This window comes from Musca autumnalis, unplaced genomic scaffold (genome assembly GCF_047663935.1).
Source record: "Musca autumnalis isolate F117 unplaced genomic scaffold, ASM4766393v1 scaffold_5, whole genome shotgun sequence".
Classification (NCBI taxonomy): domain Eukaryota; kingdom Metazoa; phylum Arthropoda; class Insecta; order Diptera; family Muscidae; genus Musca; species Musca autumnalis.
Window position 1 is genome coordinate 87974760 of NW_027412088.1, and position 22222 is coordinate 87996981.

Consider the following 22222-nt stretch of genomic DNA (forward strand, 5'->3'; position numbering starts at 1 on the left):
AATTACAAATTTGTAGTTGCGAAGTATTTGACTATACGAACTTTGTTTTTTTCGACACCAAACGCACTGTAGTTGTTTGGTTTGTCGGTTTGTCAGTCTACTAACAACAATTGTTGCGACAGCGGTAGTTGTTGTGTGTGTGTGGTTTGTTGATAAAGTCTCAATGTGAGACGATGGTGGGGGTTGTAGTATTGTCCCAGCAAACTAAATGTCTGATGTCCGACAAGTCTGAACAATTTCGGAAGCAAAGTCGTTCAGATTTCGTTACGATTTCTAAACGATTTTTCGGACAGGAAATAGTTCAGATTTTGTACAGATTTCGTTCCGATTTCGGAACGAATGTCGGAAAGAAATTTCCTTTCCGAATTTCCCAAGGATTTTCTTCAGATTTCGTTACGAAATCGGACCGAAATCGATCCGATGTCGCTCCGACATTTCGTTCCGAAATTATGTCAACCACTTCATACAACTTTCGTTAAGATATCGTTACGATTTCGGATGTATCGTCCGAATTTTGTTCCGATTTCGTTACGATGTCGGTACGATTGGTTTGCTGGGGTGGTTTGTTGATACATTGTCAATGTGATGCTGAGACGATGAGAACGATGAAAATGTAGGGAATACCAGCCCAGCAAACCAATTGTACCGACATCGGAACAATGCACATGCACAAAGCTCTTTATTATAAACCAGCACTCCGCAGCTGCGAGAGCCCTGTTGTTACTCTCTTTGACCAAAATCCTCTCCACCCATAAAAAATATGTTCTAACATAAAAAATATGTTGGTACCCAAACATATTAAATTGAGATATGTTACAAAATATTGCAAACATATATTTGTTTGGACACAAACAAATTATGTTTGGATACAAACATATATTTGTTTGCAATCAGTCCCAAACAAATATTTGTTTGGATCCAAATATATTTCTAACATATCTTTATCTGCGTGCATCATAGGTATCGTCAATGATTTTTACAATATTGAGGAATTTTGCAAGTCGTTTTTGTTTTGTATCTTTGAAGCAAAAGATGGTATTTTTAGATTTGCAATTGCAATACTTGAACAAAACAAATGAATTGTTGGAACAAATGTAGATATTCCCAGCAAAATTTGAAGGAAGGGGTTCCATGCGATGACGTGATTTCATGGCATCTGTTGCATTGATTCAAACGAAGTCGTGAAAGATCCGATCTTTTCATTAGCCTTTGAACCTGCAAAGGAAGTCGTGAAAGATCCGATCTTTTCATCAGCATTTGAACCCATTCCATCGATCCAATAGAGACGAATTTTGTGTTTTTATTTATACACATTTTTCTAAATATATAAGATTAATTATTTACAATAGGTTTGATGTTGTCGGAGACTCGAAATCACAAACAACTTTGTTAAAACTCTCGTCGTAATGATAATGTCATTGTAAAGGGTTGGTGAAAATTACATGCCAAAGCATTGGTGGAAATGATATGCCAAAGCATTGGTAAAAATGACATGTCAAAGCATTGGTGTAAATAACATGCTTTGGGTCCAAAAATGAATAGCATCTTTTGGGGTCCACGCTCATATAAAATTCATCGATGAAGATGCTAAAAAGATGACATGCCAGATCACTTGCACCCATGATTGAATGGCATCTTTGGCATCGAACATTTTGCTGGGTTGTTGTTCCAACAAAAGCGACGGCTGGCGCCACATAGCTTACCACAGACCGGCCTATTGCTTAAAAAAATATTAACTTCAAAATTCAATAGTTTTACGTCTACATATTTTGTAAATGTATGCAAAAAAATTGATATTTTATATAACATAACTATCGATTATAGCCTTTCTTACGTATCTAGAATAACTATAACTGACAACAATGCATCCATACTGTAAACAATTTTTTTATAATTGTTGAACATTTTAATTTTCCACATCTAATAATAAAAGCGAGAAATGTTCTCAAGTAAATTACTCAATGTTTGATATCATTACCAATATCATATTCATTACTACCCAGTAAAATGTTCGATGCCAAAGATGACATTCAATCATGGGTGCAAGTGATCTAGCATGTCATCTTTTTAGCATCTTCATCGATGAATTTTATATGAGCGTGGACCCCAAAAGATGACGTTCTTTTCTGGATTCTAAGCATGTCATTTTAACCAATGCGTTGACATGTCATTTCCACCAATGCTTTGGCATGTCATTTCCACCAATGATTTGACATGTCATTTTCACCCATGCTTTGACATGTCATTTTAACCAATGCTTTGGCATGTCATTTTCACCAACCCCTTGGCATGAAATTTTCATATTGTTTGGAAAATGGAAAGGCTCTTTATTAATTCAAACGAATTCATGAAATAACTACAATTAATTTATCAGTTTAGTTTTTCAAAAGTTTACATCCAAAATTGCAATGTAATCACCACCGCTGCAACGCAAAAGATTACTTCCTCCGTTCTCCGCAACTGATATTCTTTCATCTTACAAAAGGTTTTTTCAATTATCTTCCCATCACCAGTTCAGATTTCGACATGGACTCCAAATGCACTCCTTTAAGTATTTTTATTTCGTAAATTACTTTTATTTTATAACAACATTTTGGTAATTTATACTCTTTTGTTTAGTGACGGAAATATGTAGGGATCTACAACCCGGCTTGCTTTAGGGATCTCTAAGAACAAAATGTAACGAACGGGGAGGAGAGACTTTTTATGGAAAATACCATTTATGCTTAATTAATTTATTTTTAATTGTTTCTTTCCAAAAGTAGTTTCTTCTTTATTTTCAGATTCTTGTTCCTTTTCGTTTCGGACTTTTTTTCAAATTCCAAGAAGCGAGATTTGATTGATTTCATTCTATGTCAGATTTAGAACAGACAAGGGAACTTTTAAAATAGCAATGTGTTCAGTCCGATTCTATTTTTAGCTCGATGGTTGGGACTTCATATAATACCAATTGTTTAGAAGTTTTAGTTGTTTGATATGCAGGAAATGTAAGACAACATCACGACGACAGTTCTAACAACTTTGGTCTGTTCCAGAAACTGCAAGAATCTACTTATTTTTACTACGATAACAATTTTTCCTTTATGTTATCGGAAAAATAGTAAAAATTAGTAGATTTTTGCAGTACTGGAACATACCAAAATGAAAATAAACAGGTGTGTAAATAAAAACACAAACATCATATCTATTGGATCGATGGAATGGGTACAAATGCTGATGAAAAGATCGGATCTTTCACGACTTCCTTTGCATTGGTTCAAATCCTAATGAAAAGATCGGATCTTCCACGACTTCCTTTGAACCAATGCAAAAGATGACATGAAATCACGTCATCGCAAAGAACCCCTTCCGTCAAATTTTGCTGGGTACCTATAAAACAGATAGTCAACTGGCCAATTGGAAATAAATCACTCATCGATGACCATGTTTCTTCCCATACATTGTTTACACGCTACACATATGCAGCCGTTGCGAAGGTTAAAATTAAAATATGCGGGCCCTCTACAAGGCCTCTGTTACATGTACACAATTGTGGCTAATATTGTTATTTAAAAAAAAAATAATAATTCTCAACCAACCCCCTATGCTCTGGACACTGTTATATCTATTTAACTCAATTACACGAGACAACTGTTCACAAATAGTATAATACAATACGTACTTTAATGGAAAAGGAATATAGAGAGGAGTTAGAGATAATATTAGATAAAAACTCAAATTGAGGCACACCACAAAAGCAATGCTTTGTGGTCACTATAGAACAGGGACGAGCTTCTTTGCTTAGATCGTATACTGAGGGCGCCCACTGAGTTGTTTTTGCATTTGCTTCTCTCTCTCACGTACAGTGTAAATGAATGAAAACAGACAAAAACATAATGTGGTTGTTGCTTTTTTCACTCATACGTTCATACATGTCTTCGCTTTGGTTGTATTTCTGTGGTCGTCGCTGCTATAGAAAGTCAATAACCAAACTCCATTATGACATTGATGCTCAAATAGAGAAAATGATGACAAAATATACGAAATACATGCAATGGAATTATCACGGCGCACAATGGTTCAAAATTCTATATTCCAGGACCAAATCCAATTTTTTTTGTCTTCGCTGATTTTTATTTTATATACGGTATTCGATAGTAAACATGTTGAAACTAAGAAAAACAAAATATTGGGTCAAAATATTGGAACGTGTGGGCGTGATTCGCATCTAAAGACGACAATTTTAGCACATTTTGGATGATGCGTAATGTTTGCAAATTTCTCAGTTTGGACCAAATTGGTTGCCCCCATTTCAGAGATACATACAATTTTAGTGAAATTTGAAATATGACGAAGCCCAAATTTGGACCAAATCGATTGATCGGTTAGAGAGTTATCGTGCGCTCCATCCACTACCTATGGTGCCATAGGCGATTTTTACACCTTTCGGGCTGCTGTCTCAAGAAGTATGGACTTGCCCCTGAAAAAACTTTTTACCATCGTAATTGAGGCAGCAATGGCAAGTTTATTCAACAAAAATCAAAATGATTCGAGAGCTGGTCTTGAAGTGAACTTATCTGAAATTTTGTGTGGGTAGTACTCGATGTAGTGGACAAATATAGTCCATATTCGGACCTGATCTATATCTGGTACATATATTAGGATGGTAGAAATATTACGACTTAGAAAATGTGGACCAAATCGGTCACTCCCTTCAAGGGTTATCGTGCGCACAATTTTTTCGAACATTTTTGGACTTTTATGGGGGAGGTACCTAAAGGAGTGGACCGATATGGTTTATCTTCGAATTTAAACTGCGTTCGGACAAAATATTACGAAGGCAAAATTTTGGACCGAATCGGCAGATCCCCCGTTTGAGAGTTATCGTGCGCTCCAACCACTACACACGGTGTCGTTAGGGTTTTTTGCACCTTTCGGGCTGCTTTCTCAAGAAGTATGGACTTGCCCCTGAAAAAAACTTTACCGTCGTAATTGAGGCAGCAAATGCAAGTTGCTTCAACAAATCAAAGTGATTCGAGGGCCAAATTTTGAACCAAATAGGTTCATCGTGCGCTACAGCCAGCCAGACAGACATACGGACGGACATTGCCAAATTGTCTGAAACGCGTTTCGTCCAAATATTAGAGTTGGGTAATCTAGTTCCTAGTTCCTTGTACTAGTTCCAAAACGTATGATAGTAAGTATACGCAGTTTGTTCAAAGAAAAAATGTGGGCCATTGGAACTGCGAAGTGAACTAGATGGTTAGGTTAAGGGACACGCAGCTGTCGTGTTGGACAGCTACTCCACTCGGAGACCTTATGGTGAGACCTCGGAGACCTAGGGTGGCTTGATTGAGTTATCGATTTCGATGTCGTTTGACTCAGATCCGCCACGCGCCAGTTCATCCGCTTTTCATTTCCCTCGATGTCGCAGTGCCCCGGGACCCAGCACAAGGAAACGATTGATCTTAGGGCTTCCAAGTCTTTCCTGCAGTGCAAGACCGCAGCAGACTTGATTGAGTTGGATCTAAGTGATTTTAGGGCCACTTGACTATCCATATAGATAGTCACCGGTCCAGCTATGACCCCTTCCATGTTTTTTTATCAACTCTGCTGCTTTCGTGACCGCAAAGTTTTCGGGTTGGAAGACGCTACAGTTTTCGCTTAGCTTGTAGGAGAGCCGTAAGTTGAAGGTATCGCTGTAGACGCCCGCTCCTGTTCCCCTTTCCATCTTGGAGCCATCGGTATAAACCTCTATACCGGGTAGAAGTGGGGAGTTGTGGGTCCAGGCCTCTCTATCAGGTATCCGAACTTCAATTTCGTCGAAGTGTAATTGTGGTGATATATAGTCACTTATTAATTCCGTTCCCACTGATAGTCCAGATCGTCGTAAAATAGCAGTATGGCCGTAGTCGAAGTTGCGTCATAAGCTTATCTCCTTGTAAACTCTTGCACCACGAGATTCATCAGATGAAGATCCAGTAATACATTGAGGACAGCCTGTGGAGTGCTTTTCATGGCACCGGTAATTAAGAGAGATGCCGCTCTTTGAACGGTATTTATTTTGTGGAGAAGGGATGTCTTACTCAATGCATTCCACCATGCCAATGAACCATAAGTAAGAATAGGGCGAACTATTGTCGTAAAAATCCAGTGGATGACCTGTGGTTTCAATCCCCAATTCTTGCCAATAGAGTTCTTGCATGAATAAAGGGCTATAAGACCTCGACACGTTCTTCGACATTCCTTTTCCACGTTAGTTGATGGTCCTGGATAATACCGAGGTACTTGGCCTCTAGAGAGAGCTTTAGGGCCACTCCATCCAGCGTTGGTAGGGTGAATGATGACTCTCGCTTCCCCCGTGGCTCGGTTGCACATAGGTGGATCGGCTGAGCGATCTGGTGCATCCATGCAGTTGGGAAAGTGAGTTTTGGCTAGGAGATCGAAAGTTTCTAGACCGGAGTTAGTCCACGTGCCATCATCCCGTTTGATACTGCCGATGGATTTAGGGTCCTTCGACAGTACTCTACGAAACCTGGCTACATCCTTTACTGCCTCTATAGACTCGCTAAAGCAGACCCATGATCTGCGTTTAGCCTTCTTTATTTCGCTGTTGTACTTATTGAAAGATACTTCGTAGTTCTCCCAATCTGTGGACAACTTCGTTTTGTTGGCTTTGTTATAGAGCCTTCTGCAGTCTTTCTGAGATTAGCCAGATCTTTCGACCACCAGACCGGTTGACATCTTCTGCCTGGGTAAGTAAGTGGGCAGGCGGTCTCATAACTGTCCACCAAAACCTCTGTCACGTGCTTCACTGCACTATTAAACTCTGTGGCTGTTTGGGTGTAGCGTGATACCCCCAGCTTGGATTTCTAAATAGCGTGGCTGTCGAATACCATTAACGGAGACTTGGAAGAATATCTTCCGATGATCCGAAAAGGAACATTCTTCCGATACCCTCCAGTCACTGATAAGGGATTCGTCTTTGTTGATGAGGGTTATATCTATAACCTCCCCCTAGATTCTATTTTGAAAAGTATATTCGTTTCCTCTGTTGCATATTCTAAGAGTATGTTTTAAGATATGCTCGAATACGGACTCACCTCTGGAATATGTGTCGCTGCTGCCCCAGTGGAAATGGTGAGCATTGGCATCACATCCTAGGATGATGAGGCAAGTGCTACCCATCTCTTTGACGAGCTTCTTCACCTCCTTGCCCGGTGGGTCAGGGCTCTCGAATGGCATGTATATGGACGAGAATATGGTGGCTCTCTGGGAGCTGCATTCCATCCTTACATCAGTAATATCCCCTCCGCGAAAATTAGAAAGAAATATTAGTTGAAGACTCTTCTTAGCAACTACACAGGTTCTTATCTTGTCCCCGTTGGGTGTGGCGAAGGTGGTGTAGTTGCTATCGCTTAATCCAGCAACCTTATTTTTGTATAAATAAGGCTCCTGGATCAAGACGATTTGCAGTGATGCAGATTAATCTGCATTATGTGAAGCGGCTGCTTCCGTTCCTCCACTACTTTCGTCCTAGGCGGAATCTGAGCCATCCTAGACCAAAATGTAGTTTGCCCTCACGAGTCCTTAGGTAATCTTACCCCAAAGTGTCTATTGACACCCTGATGGCAACACCTCCATTCTCTGTATTGTGGCTAACCAGATTCCATGTGCTGGTCCGAAGATTTTGGGGTTTGAGGCTCCCCTTTGCCTGAGAACACGATGTCACGCAGACGAGTTTCGATAAGTAGCCATCGATCCTCTCTGATTACCCAATCATGTTCAGATCTATCGATGACCGCTGCCCGAAGCTCGTCCGACACCATCGGTATGCTCGTTCTTTTCCCCATGCTGTTGCCCTTAAGATGAGAACCGGAAGATTCCTTGTGGCCCAAGTTAGCTTGTGAGGCTGAACTGGCTGAGGCATCTTTCCTGTTCCCGGTCTTAGGGCAACCGCATGGGGAGGTATAGATTTTGGGTTGCTGACTTGGAGTGGGTCTCTTAGTGAACTAGATAGTTCCATATAGTTCCTTTGGCACAACTCTACCTACCAAATATACTTGGTAGGTATATACCATTATTTCGATTAGGCACATTTTGCCATGCTGTAATAATTTAAAAAATGTTAAATGGACGGGACGTGTACAAAAGTATATACGGGCTGAAAAAGGACACACTCAGTCATGATTCTGCGAAAACGAAACTTTGTTCCCTTAAAATTCTAGTCCACTAAAGTTGGAATAAAATTTAGTACCTGAGGAAAAATAAAATAGCTCACTTCGTGTAAACGCTACGGTAATTTATTGAAATGGGTGTTAAGGCAACAATCTACCAAACTACAAACAAACTTTCAACCTAAAAAAACAATGAAAGCTATATCTGTTATAGTTATATAGACTGAATAGTAAACAGCGAACATTTAGGCATGATTCTTCAAAATACATACATACATACATACGTCATATGGAGCTATGTTAAAACATGAATAGACAGACATACAAGATATAAACTAATTGAAGGTGATACTTTTATGAAATAAAATAATCTGAAAATTAGAAATTTATTATAATAATCGATTTGGAGAACTTTAGAATATAGTAAAGGGGTACACATAGGAGAGAAAATATTTTGTTAATGCATTTACAAACTTAGTATAATTTTGCAGAATTTGCAAAATACAGAGATAATGCAATTTCGGCAGTTACCAAGCAAATTATATCTTCATTTACTGAAGCGTGTGTCTCTTCCCGGACAGTCCTTAAATATTAAAGTACGACTCAATTTATAAACCAACTATGAGTAAAAGAGTACTTCCTACAAAACACTCAATCCTCCACAATATCCTCCAACAGCAAAGACAACTGTTGCTTCATTTGATTTTCCAACCAAGATTGTTGCATGGCGAGTGTGAGCATGTGAGTTGCCCACAAACGTGTGGAAATATCTCTCCCAATTACTAACTTAATCTTATTCATGTATTCTTAGTATAAGTATCCAGCCACACACACCCCCAAATCAAACAAACCTTTAGCACCAACACTTTCGTGTGTGCATTTTGTATTCCTTTGCCTTGCGCTCTGAGTTGTGCTCTGCTGCTCCACAATCAAATCCGAACCTACTTCAATGAAAAGCAACAAGAGAAGCACCCAAGAGACAAAAACAATAACAATTCAATGTATCCCAAATAGCAAAACAGAGACTACACTAACACCGTCTTACTACACAATCCAATTGCATTTATGACAATGTTGCCATATGCGAAGGAGAAATAAATAGAAATAAAATGGGGAAAAGATAAAAAATCCCAATAATATTTCATGAACTATTATCAAATATTATTATTTTTTTCTATATTTCAGGTATGCTTAGTGTTGTCAGATTTTCGATTATCATTTGAAAACATATAATAAAGGTAAGTCTAATGGTTATCTTGGAAATCTAAGTCGTAACAAGTGAAACCTAATAATGATAAATTATTTCTAACGAGACCAATACTACGGTTTAATTTGCCATATCGACTGGATTTCAAATGTCAAATCAAATAAATCCTCGGATACACTGTTGAATTGACATTTCATCTTCATTAGATTTTTTCGTATATATAAATCTACTATAATAGCTTCTTAAAGAGTTTGTAATATCACTGCAATAGTTGAGAAGTACGGGTAACAACTTTTTAAGAATTCCTGCCGAAATCTCCATAGCATAATTGTCGTATTTGTTACTGTAGTGGACGTGCAATTCGACATGATGCGCGTAAAACAAAAAAAAAAAACATCCAAGTATCAAAAGGATTAGGGCTATATATTTAATTGATATATCGAAAACGGATTACGTTAATAAAATACTCTATTTATCCCATAATAGAAGGATTTTTGATAAAGTTTATCAGATAATATTTCGAAGAGTATGGATTCCACCAAGAAACTAGCAATAGGGACAACAACCTCTGGTAAAATGGTAATAAGATCGGAAACCAGTCCTTGAGTTTCATTTCATCCAAAAATCAAATCTAGATTTTGTGAAACAGACTTGTCGTCTAAAGCTTTTGGAAACTTGGGAGCCTCAGGAAAAATACTGATACCGTTATTATAATATGGATTACGGAACTGCCTACTGCATATCTTTTGTGAAATGCCCTTAAAGTATGTTTTTGTGAGTGTATTCAAAGTGCACCGATACATCTTATCTTCGAACTCAATCTAATTTTGAAAGAAAAATTGCGCTATAGAAAGGTTGAAAATTATCGGGTCCTCTGAATGCATAAGCGTTTTTATTCGGTGGCCGTAGGGTTTTTACAGCTTTCTGTTGTAACCAAAACCACTGCAAACATAACCTGTTGTCATTTTGAAAGCAATCAATAAATTGAAGTTAAGCGGACATTTTTAAACATTTGTGGGGAAGGTACCCTTTTTATTATTGCAGGAAAAATTAAATAATAGGTTTGATTATCCAAAGGATAAAATATCTCCTCTCAACACATATACGCTGAGACAATCAATCATTACGTCAAAGTCAGCAACATCTTTGGGGTCGAAAATTTCTGGCCGCAGGCTTTTATGAAAAGAAATTTAGTTAATCGGATTTGATGTTTACAATTTTTTACGAGTTGACTCCCTCATGTAGTTGAGCCTCATCCCAATTTCCCTCTTTGTCATTTAAGTCAGGCCTTTACCATTACACTATTCAGTGATAGCCGTGACTACTTCAGTTTATCAAAGTCGTTATTAGAATTTGGGGTGGGGAATTCCCGTCTCGGGTTTTCCCGGCACACATATTTTCATGTATTTTTTGTTTAATAGTTATTTAATGATAGAAATACAGTGAAGTAGCGATTATTCATGCCCCGATAATTCATAATTCTCGATAATTCGTAACAAACTGCGCGTCCCTTGTAAAAATCCCGATAATTCGTAAAAAGTACATACATTTTAGTCCCCTTGATAGTTCGTATTTTTCTGGAATTTGAAGTCTATATAACCACGCGTAATTTTTTTTAGTTGGCCCCGTTAATGAATAGCTATAGTCTGAAAGATTTCCAACACAACATTTAATTTTTTGGAACCATTTTCGGTGATCGATTCGAATTGTTGTTTTCCAAAATTTTTGTATGCAATAACTATATAATGTGTAAGTGTCTTTGTTTTTCCATAAAAATAAAATAAAATGTTTGTAAGATTCGTTTTTTTTAGCCACAATAATGAACCCGCAAGTTTTTCTAATCGATTGAAAAAATAAAAATAATTATATTATAAAATAATTATAATTTCGTGAAAAAACACCTAATACACTTAAGACCAGCCGTGTAAAACTACTTTGTAAATTGATTTGTTCTATGTTCGAGACGCTCTTCGAACCATAAGATAAAGGTAACATATCGTTGAGCAACAAAAACAAATAGAATCAGACAGCACTCGTTGATATGAAGGAAGTTTTTCTGGAACGCACATGGGGAACAGATATTTTACATAACCACCGCAAATTAGTCAGAAAGAATTGGTTTTTTACAACATACTTGTAGATATTCTCGAACAGCTGCCTTATAAGATTTATTGATACTTTCATTCAAGATGTTCGAATATACATTGCTATTTTACCCTGCTATTTTATGCAACTCTATTTTTGTCCGATTCATGTCAACTGGGAATATTTTTGGCTTCTGATTAAATTGCAATCGAAACTTATCACATATGCAAAATTTATGCATTTTACATACGTTCTACGGGGACGTGTCGTTCATGTGTAAAGTTTCATACCCCCAACGAAGACTTAATACCAAATTTCAGCCATGTCGGTAGGATATTCAGGCCACAAGTCCGTGCATATGGTTTTGCATATGCTCATATGTTAAGCAAAAATGTAAAAATATGTCAAAATATGCAAGATATGTAATATATGCAAAAATTTGCTGGACCTAATTCGTTTTATTTTGTGATAAAACTAGTTTCTGTCTAATCAGATTTTCTCTACGACCATCCTAACCATATATGTATTTGTACAGGATTCCGAGCTATATAAACTATACAAAGACATGAATATAGTTAAACGTATCGAGATGCAACGATTGCGTTGGCTAGGCCATATCATGAGAATGAGCGATGATGAACCCGCTAAAAAGGCGTTTGAATACATGCCACATGGCGGTGCACGCAGAATCGGCAGGCCTAAGCTTCGATGGAGCATACAAGTGGATGAAGAAATGAAAAGGCGCGGTATTCCAAAAAGTCAATCCAAAAACAGAGAGGAATGGAGATCTTTTCTTAGTTCGGTCTATGGAACAAATGTTCTGTAATGGCCAACTAAGTAAGTATAGGATTCCGCTATCTACTAATCGATAACTAACAATACAACTATAAATAGAGGAGCCAATTCGGTTTGAAAATGTAGGTAAAAACGTCAAAATATCTGAAATCGGGTAGTCCCGTTATAAGGGGCTATACCAAAAGCGTAGATCGATGCACAGTGGGACAAAATAGTGATCTAGCGTGCAGAAAATAAAAATTTAGATAAGAATAGATAAGAATAGCTTTAAAATTTGCAAATTTGTATTTTTATATACTTTTTCTGTTATAGCTCCGATATTTTGCAGATTTCTGCCATATTACCCAACCGAAATGGCTAAAATTTGGTATGTAGTCTTAGTTGGGGGGACGAATTATTCTGGCAGAGAATTGCCGGTACAGATCCACGTTTTGACATAGCCCCCATAGAAAGGTACCGCCCGATATTGATAATTTTAAAGGTTTTGGCCACATTATACAACATTAGATCATATCTAAAAAAGTGAGATTCGGGATTTAGTCTTCGATGAGAGTATAAAACAGTCCGACTGAGAATTATCGGTATAGGTCTACGTTTTGATATAGCCCCCATAGAACGATATCGCCCGATTTTCGGTATTTTTAAAGTTTCAGCCACCTCATTCAACCGAAACGGCTGAAATCTGGTTTGGATATACACAATTTGTGACGTAGGGTATAATAAGAGTTCAAAAATCACCCCATCGAGTTCTTGTATTTATCAGTTTATTTGGAGACGCTTTATATATAATAATGCAGGAAATTTTTTGAGAGGTTATTCTAGATAATATATATAAAAAATAAAAAATATCTCGATCCGATCTGATCCGATTTTGTACTTTACCCCTATTTTAATTGCAGAAATGGAATAAATTGGAAGTTACATATAACTAACCAGTAACATCTAAATAAACATAACCTATGGCTTAAAACCCCTGTTTAATTTAGTTAAATACCTTTACGATAAACCAAAAATACCAAAGATTCGACAATAATATGTTCACAGACAGCACACGCCTATCGCAATTTTGCAAAATAAAAAACATCATCGTGAACACTGTAGCAAATGTCTATGTTAAATGCACCGTTATTCCGTTCCGACTAATCAATTCCAATTATTGTAAATGCCGTTAAGTACAGTCAACCCTCTAGTTTAATACTGTACTATAGGTTCATAGCTTCTTTGAATTCCATTTTTCGATTTTCTGCACGCTAGATCGGTATTTTTTCCCACTGTGTTATGTAGCGCTTCTTGAACTTGGCCTTCCTGCAAACAAAAGAAGCATCTGTGCAAAATTTCTATTTCAATTTGTTTGGATGATTTCTTTAGTGGTTACTACTGACGGGTGGACAGACGATGGGCATGCATATATCGACTCAGAATTTTATCCTGATCAAGAATAATATATACTTTATAGGGCTTCCTATACTTGTTTCTGTGGAGTCTTTTCCAATTCGTCGCATTTTCTGTATACTGTACCATCTCTATGGCAGTGGATAGGCCACACACTTCGAAAAGATGCTGGTAGCATCTCCAGATGTGCCCTAGATTGGAACCCCCAAGGCGCAAGGCGTGGCGCAGAATAGTTTCTATGGAACTTAAAAGATTAAACACGTCCTGGCAAGAAGTTAAATTTATATTTAATAATAGAGAAGAATGGAATTTTCTTGTAAATGCTCTATGTTCCCAGGTGGAATGAATAAAGGAAAAAAACCATCTCTATGAAAAATCCGAACATTAATATAATATTAATATAATAATAATGGATTCGCAAAACTTGATTTCAAAATTTTTATAACCTACACCATTATGTGGGGAGGGTATTATAGTTGGTTTTGGCCAAAAAGTTTGTACCACATCGAAATAATACCAAAATTAATGTCTCGACGAGCTTAGTCGATCTGGCTATGTGTGTCCGTCCGTCTGTCCATCTAAACCTTGTAATCACGCTGCAGGTCGCAATGTTAATCCGATCGTCACCAAATTTTGGGTGTTGATGAAGGTCCCGGAGGGGAAGAAGCCTATTGATTTTGGTGATGGTCGGAAATATTCAGGGGTCGGAATGGGCAAAAAACTTATTTGGAGAAAAAGTAAACATTTTATTTCAAAGATAATGAAAGTAAAAGATATCACCTTTGCAAGGATGTAACTTTTCATTTTTGCGATTTTAATAATAATGACGAATATCACAACTTTGGTTGGGGAGATATCGCAGTAGTCGGTAATGCATCGCATTTTTTAATTTGTTTGTAATCACGCTACACGTCGCAATTTTGATTGGATCGGAAATGTTGGGTGTTAATGGGGGTCACACAGAGGAAAAAAACCTATTGATTTTGGTAATGGTCGGATATTATTCAGGGGTCGGAATTTGAAGAAAAAAAAATTATTTGGAGAAAAGGCCAACGTTTTAATTTAAAGCAAATATCTCTCCTTCTGACAAGGAAAATGGAAAATATCACCTTTACAACGATGTGAAGTAAGTTATCATAGTTGTCACACTACAGGTCGGAATTATGATCTGATCCTCACGATCAGAGAAAGAAGCCTATTGATGGTTGGCGTATATCCCACTTTTCCATTTTTATACCCTCCACCATAGTATGGAGGGTATATTAAGTTTGTCATTCCGTTTGTAACACATCGAACTAATCATTTGCGACCCTATAAAGTATATATATATTCTTGATTACGATAAAATTCTAAGACGATCCAGCCATGTCCGTCTGTCCGTCCGTCCGTCTGTCCGTCTTTTGTAATCACTCTAGCATCCGCAATAATTGAGATAGAGTGCTGAAATTTTGCACCCGATAGTCTTTTTTTCCATAGGCAGGTCAACTTCGAAGATATAACGGTACCATGTAACGGTACCTCCGGATTTGAGGTATTTTGACGTTCTTCGCCACATTTACAGACCGAATTAGCTATAATTTGGCACTTAGGGTTCGTGGAGGCCAAGAAACATATCTACAAAAAAATATGTATATAGGTCCAGGTTTTGGTATAGCCCCCATATAACGGTACCTCCCGATTTGAGGTATTTTCACGTTCTTCGCCACATTTGCAGACCGAATTAGCTATAATTTGGCATTTAGGATTCCTGGGGGCAAACAACATATTTACAAAAAATATGTATATAGGACCAAGTTTTGATATAGCCCCCATATAACGGTAACCCCTCGATTTACGGTATAATTTGACATTTAGGGTTCTTAAGTGTCAATAAACTTATATAACAAAACTTGTGGACAGAGGTCCACGTTTTGGTGTAGCCCCCATATAACGGTACCCCAGATTTACGGTATTTTGACGTATTTGGCTACATTTACAGTCCGATTTAGCTATAAATTGACATTTAGGGTTCTTATGTGTCAATAAACTTATATAACAAAACTAGTGGACATAGGTCCATGTTTTGGAATAGCCCCCATATAACGTTACCGCCCGATTTCAGGTATTTTGACGTTTTAAGTCACATTTCTAGACCGAATTAGCTATAATTTGGTATTTAGGGTTCGTAGTGACCAAAAAACGTATATTCGAAAAAAAATTATGAACATAGGTCCATGTTTTGGTATAGCCCCATATAACGGTACCTCCCAATTTTCAGTAATTTGGAATTTTAGCTACAATTTTTAACCGAACTAACTGTAATTTGACATTTGAAGGTTGTAGTGGTCACCACACATCTACATCAACAATTTTCAACATAGCCCCAATATAAAGATACCTCCCGATTTTCGGTACTTTGAGATTTTACTTAAAACGTAAGTCCATTTTTTGGTATAGCCCCAAAACAAACCTCCCGATTTTCGTACCTTAGCTTTATTTTTTGGACGAACTTTCTGTAATTTGAAATTTGAGAGCCAACAAAAATTCTGCAACAAAAGTTGTTCCCACGTTATGTACCCATTTTCGGTGTTTTGAGGATTTTACCTAAAATTTTTAACCGAATTAGGAGCTATTTGACATTAAAGGCTCCCATCAAAAACTGTCAACATAGGTCCATGTTTTATTATAACCCCTTTATAACGGTACCTCCCAATTTCTAGCCCACTAAAAATTGTCAACATACATAGTTAGATATAGGCACCATAAAAAAGAGCCTCCAGAATGAAGCATTTTATGTACATTATCTGACATTTTAACCTATCCACTTAAAGTTGGGGACAGGAATGAAAACTAATTATTCCACTTTAGTTCAAAATATTTTATGGTGGAGGGTATGAAAAGTTCGGCCCGGCCAAACTTAACGCTTTTTACTTGTTTTATTTGAGTTGTACTGGCGATGCACTTAAATGCGTTTTAACAAAATTGACCTGTATTAATGAAGACATTCAGAGCAAAGGCGCTAAGATATCCCAATTTTAATATTTTGAATTTTACCAGTCAAAAACTTATGCACAGGGGTAGTGGTGTAGGGTATCACATAGTCGACCCCGACCCGACTATAGCCTTGGCGCATTTGTTTCGCCACAAGTTTATCATTAGTTCGCTACATTTTACGGGTTTTAAAGGCAATTCCCCAGGTAACACCAGGTTAAGATCAATGTCCACTTGAGATGTATGAGGACCCAAGATTCATTTTGGACTTTAATATGTTAAAGACTATCTGGAACATTCGTTGTTATCTTCCAGTAACTACTCCAACCAATATTCCTCTTTCCATGTTAATAATTTCATCAGTCTTTAAATGAACAATACAAGTGAATGTATCTCACATTCCCACTTTTAATAATACAGTGGCAACGCCTGCCCATCCATCCATTCATTGGTTTGCTCCACAAGAGTTTGTTGTTGTTAATTTTGTGGCGCGTGTATGTGGCATTCAGTTTATGAGCATGACCGCAAGTGTAGTGGTGTATTTCCACTTCTCCTTTAGAATCTGGGAGTGTGTGTGCCATTGTATCTGTCGGTGGTTGTCCGAGCGTAAACGACCCACCATCATCACTCGCTTAGCTCGTCGACTCAATGTTCAACGTGCGCCTGATACTCATTTTCAGTCCGGTTTTGTATTTGTCAACGATCGCAACCAGGCTATCCAACTACCAGAAATTAAACTCTTTTTTCGTTTAAACGCTGCTGTGTATATGGTGTCGGATTTGAACGAACCTACGATTGCTACGACTATTTTGCGTTGATTGTGCGCCGGTTTCCATTGTCAGTGTGTAGTTTTCTTCTGATAGTCTTCTGTTCTATACGCAGTCATCGCAAGTCAGTCAGTTACAATAAAACGTCAATTTTCCATTTTGCCGCCGTTTTCTGTTTTCTGCGATAAGAACCGCAACGTTTTGTGCAATTGCTACGCCGTGTTGTGCGGGTTTTTTGAATAATACCGACGGCTATCGTTTTGTTTAGATAGCCGGTGTGGTCTGCAAAACAAAAAGTTCATTTAAATTACTGAATTTTTAATATTTGAAAAACCTGAGAAGTGTTGCTGTTTTTTTTTTATTATCAAGGCTTGACAACAGAATTTGAGCAGTGTTGTGGTGTTGTGTTCTGAGTGGACTTTGAATATTTCTGGTTTTTTGTTTGCCACCACATTTTAACGATAAAGAAAATTGAAAACGAAAAATAAGAAGAAGAATCTGATAATTGTGCATAAATTATTCAATTTAAATAATTATAATTGCATATGTGACACATCTTTCTAAATATACCGATGAAATTTTCCCTCACTTCTGAAATATTGAATTATTCAAAACAATCAGCTGCAGTGCGATAAGAAATTAAACGTAATTAAATTTGTGAAAAAGAACAACAAAAACTGCTGCACAACCAACCAACTTACGGTTACGATCGATTGAAGAAGAAAAAAAACGACGATCCAAACAAACAACAAGTAAGATTTTTTTTATAATATTGCTCACATTGCTTAATACGTGCTTTATATTTATAGTTAATATATTATATATGACAACAACTGTGAATTTTCTCAGAATTCTGAAATAAAATATTGATTGTTATTTATCTACAATAATACAAACAGTAATTAATATATAGTCCCAATATTGACATAATTTAATTTTATAGGTTTTGAGGCGTGTTTCTTTAAGGCAATTTGAAGCCAAATTAGTTGGAATTACTACGAAAATTTAGGCTAGAAAGCTTATATACACATTGATACGACCAAAAATGTGCCTCATCGAAATAACGGGTTTAGACCCCAATTATGTTTGGACGAAATTCGTTTTAGACAATTTGGAGTCGAGTTAGCCATGTCCGCATGGCTGTCTGTCTGGCTGGTGCGCACGATAACTCTCGAACGGATCAACCGATTCGAACCAAACGGTATCGTAATATTTTGTCCAAACTTAGTTTAAGTTCGAAGATGGGCCATATCGGTCCACTGCTTCGGGTACCTTCCCCACAAAAGTTCAAAATTTGTCTGTAAAATGGTATGAACGATAACACTCGAAGGGAGCAATCGATTTGGTCCAAACTTTGCACATCGTATTATTCCTTCCTGAAGTAGAACGGGTTCCAATATGGACTATATTGGGGTGGGCCAAGGTACCTTCGTATAAAGTGAAGTTTAAGAGCTCCTCTCGGATCATTTTGAAATTTATTTCAGTAACTTGTCCTTGCGGCTCCCTTTACGACGGTACATTTTTTTCTTGAGCAAGTCCATACTTCCTGAGATATTGGCCTAAAAGTTCCAAGAAACCCTGACGGCACCAACCAAAATGGCAAATCCGCAAGATAATTCTCGCAGGGAGTTTCTGATTGGTGCATATTCTATTATTTCATCCAGTCATGTATCCGGTTGGAATATTAACTATATCGATCGAGGTTTAAGAGCTCCTCCCGGATCGTTTTGAAATTTGTTTCAGTAAGTTGTCCTTGTGGCTCCCTTTATAAAGGTACAATTTTTTTCTTGCGCAATTCCATACTTCCTGAGATATTTGCCTAAATGTTATAAGAAACCCTGAGGGCACCGACCAAATGGCAAAACCGCAAGATAATTTTCTCAGGGAGTTTCTTATTGGTGCAGACTTTGCACATTATACTATTTCATCCAGTCATCTTTCAGGTAGGAATATGGGCTATATCGGTCACGCCTTCGGGTACCTTCCACACAAAATTCGAAAAAAAGTGAAGTTTAAGAGCTCCTTTCGCATCGTTTAGATTCTTTTTCAGTAGGTTGTTCTAGCGGCCTCATTTACAACGGTACAATCTGTTTCCGGAGTAAGTCAATATTTCCTGAGATAAGGGTCCAAGCTCCAAAACCCAACTGGCACATACTAAAATGGCTATTGTGCAAGATAACTCTAAAATTTTTTCAAAAATTTCTTTCAAACTTAGTTTAACGTAATTTAATATTTCGAGTCCTTTATGAAGAAATACGGTTACTAAAAATGTTTGGTACGTGTTTGGTATATGCTAACGATGGGTGTCACCGTGGTGCAATGGTATGCACGCCCGCCTTGCACGCAGAAGGTCGGGGGTTCGATTCCTCGGCCAGGCAACATCTAACATTTTTCAACGGTGGCAAAATACCCCTCAGTAATGTTAGCGACATTTCCTGAGTATTTCAGCCTTGAAAAACTTCTCCACAAGTGGTGTCTTAAGACACGCCGTTCGGACTCGGCGATAAACAGTAGGTCCCATATCATTGAGCTAAATATGAATCGGGGTGCACTCATTGATATGAGAGAAGTCTCCCTTGTCCCGTACGTATGGGATGTTGTGGAACAATGCTTTTGCATATGCTAACGATTTGGTATAGCCCCACATTACGGTACATACAGATTTTAAAGCAAACTCGTGATACAAAATGAATATATTTTATATACGGCATAATTGTTGTGTTTGGTTTTGTTTTTTTTTTTTTTTTTTTTTGTCTGTGGCTGAGGTTATATCTCCGTCAGCACAGCTCACTGATACTTTCTTACTTGTAGGCCACATTCCAAATTTCATTGAAATCGGACATATATTGCGTTTTTGGTGCATCAAATACTTGAAATCGGACGGAAATATATATGGGAGCTATATCCAAATTTGAACCGATTTCGATATATTTTGGCACATTTAGTTATAGGCCTAATTCCGTCACACATTCAAAATTTCATTGAAATTGGACATACATATCGTGTTTGGTGCATAGAGTACATGAAATCGGCCGAAAATATATATGGGAGCTATATCCAAATCTGAAACGATTTCAATATATTTTGGAAAATTTTTTTCTAGGCCAAATTCCGTCACACATTCCAAATTTGGAGATTGTATCTGTAACCGTTCATCAGATATCTGAATACAAAATCTAAATTTCTTGGAGGTACCTCCGATGCTGATCTCCGGATCGGCGCGGAATTTCAAAATTTAATATATCCTATTTTAGCTCCAGACGATGGTGCAATATACACTCAAATTTTCTGTTCAGTGGTTTTCGAGTCCATAAATTACAAAAAAAAAAAAAAACGAACAAACATATAAACATTTTCCTCTTTTACGAGGGCGGTTCAGAAACTTCTTAGCCTATCAATGAAAGAGAATAGTTAGTTTTTCAAAAATATTTTTATTTTTCAATATAATCTCCTGAAACTTCAATACACTTAGTCCAACGCTTTTCTAGCAATTCTATCCCTTGATTAAAATAGTTTTCCTCAAGGTCTTCGAAATAGTGGTTTACAACTGTAATTGCATCTTCATTTGAGGTAAAACGCTTGCCAGCAAGGAATTTTTTTAGATTTGGGAACAAGTAAAAGTCTCTGGGAGCTAAATCAGAAGAATAAGGTGGGTGGTCAAGCAACTCATACCTTAATTCGTTGATTTTAGCCATTGTTAAAACACTCTTGTGCGCTGGTGCGTTGTCTCGATGAAAAATTATTTTTTTGTGTTGTAAGCCAGGACGTTTTTCTCGAATTTGTACATTTAATTGATCCAAAAGGTTGCAATAGTACTCTGAATTTATTGTTTTACCCTTTTGCAGATAGTCAATCAATAAAATACCTTTGAAGTCCCAAAAAACCGTTGCCATAACCTTACCAGCCGATTGAATTGTTTTTGCCTTCTTTGGGGCACTTCCTCCAGCTTCAGTCCATTGTTTGGATTGTTCTTTTGTCTCTGGAGTATAGTGGTGGATCCATGTCTCATCAACAGTTATGAAACGACGCTTAAAATCCATTTTATTTCGCTTAAAACGATCCAAACAAGCTTGACAGCACGTATTTCTAATTTTTCCATTGTAAAAAAATTGCGGATGCGTCTTTTTTGAACACCTGTTTCTATATGAAGGAGTTGCCAGATCGAAACAAAATTTAACATGTGTTCATAACAGAGATGGAAGTTTCCAAAACACTTAACTTTTTTCTGTTTACACCGCGCTTTTTGTGCTAGGCTAAGAAGTTTCCGAACTGCCTCGTATATACATACATATGTACATATATAGATTTATTTTTGCTTTCAAGTTTCAGTTTGGTAGCAATTTGGTTTATAGTCGTGTTATCGTCTTAACCTGCTTTATGAGGATTTATTTGACGCATATGCAGAGGAATTGACCATTATATTTACTGAATTTACTAAATCCAATACTATGTAACTTACTATTTAACAGATTCAATTTAATACATTTAATACACATTATTTGTAAAATTTTCCAAAGAAAATCATATGAAATCCATTCTATTTTTCTATTTCCATTCTATTTGCTTAATTATATTTATTCGCTGCACAATAAATATTTACTTTATTATTTCGATTTAAAATGCAAAATTAATTCGTAAAAACTACTGCGACTTTTGGTACTATTCAAAAACAATTTTTTGTACATAAACAGGTGTTATATGACCATTTTATGTCGGATTAAAACAATCCAGTCGTGTGGGCATTTTACTTTGTATGGCGAATCTGGACGGACGGAAGAAGCAAATAAATATTCATAAAAAATGTGTTCGGCAAAGTTCTGCGAAAAGCTTATCCTAAGTGTAATCGTTTC

General features: G+C 37.1%; 1 protein-coding gene across 6 annotated transcripts in view; it reads left to right on the forward strand.

Moving 5' to 3' along the window:
• The window catches only part of Ntan1 (N-terminal amidohydrolase 1), a 207628-nt gene that overhangs the window by 53302 nt on the left and 132104 nt on the right, over positions 1-22222 (forward strand). For 3 of the 6 annotated variants that reach the window (XM_073992474.1, XM_073992471.1, XM_073992472.1), the window contains exon 2: positions 9342-9394. The exons of 1 other annotated variant lie outside the window; for it this stretch is intronic. The gene's annotated coding sequence lies outside the window, so the exon portion shown is untranslated. Of the gene's footprint in view, positions 1-9341; positions 9395-17187; positions 18125-22222 lie in introns of those variants that run through there. 2 more of the 6 variants (XM_073992469.1, XM_073992470.1) reach the window with 2 other exon arrangements.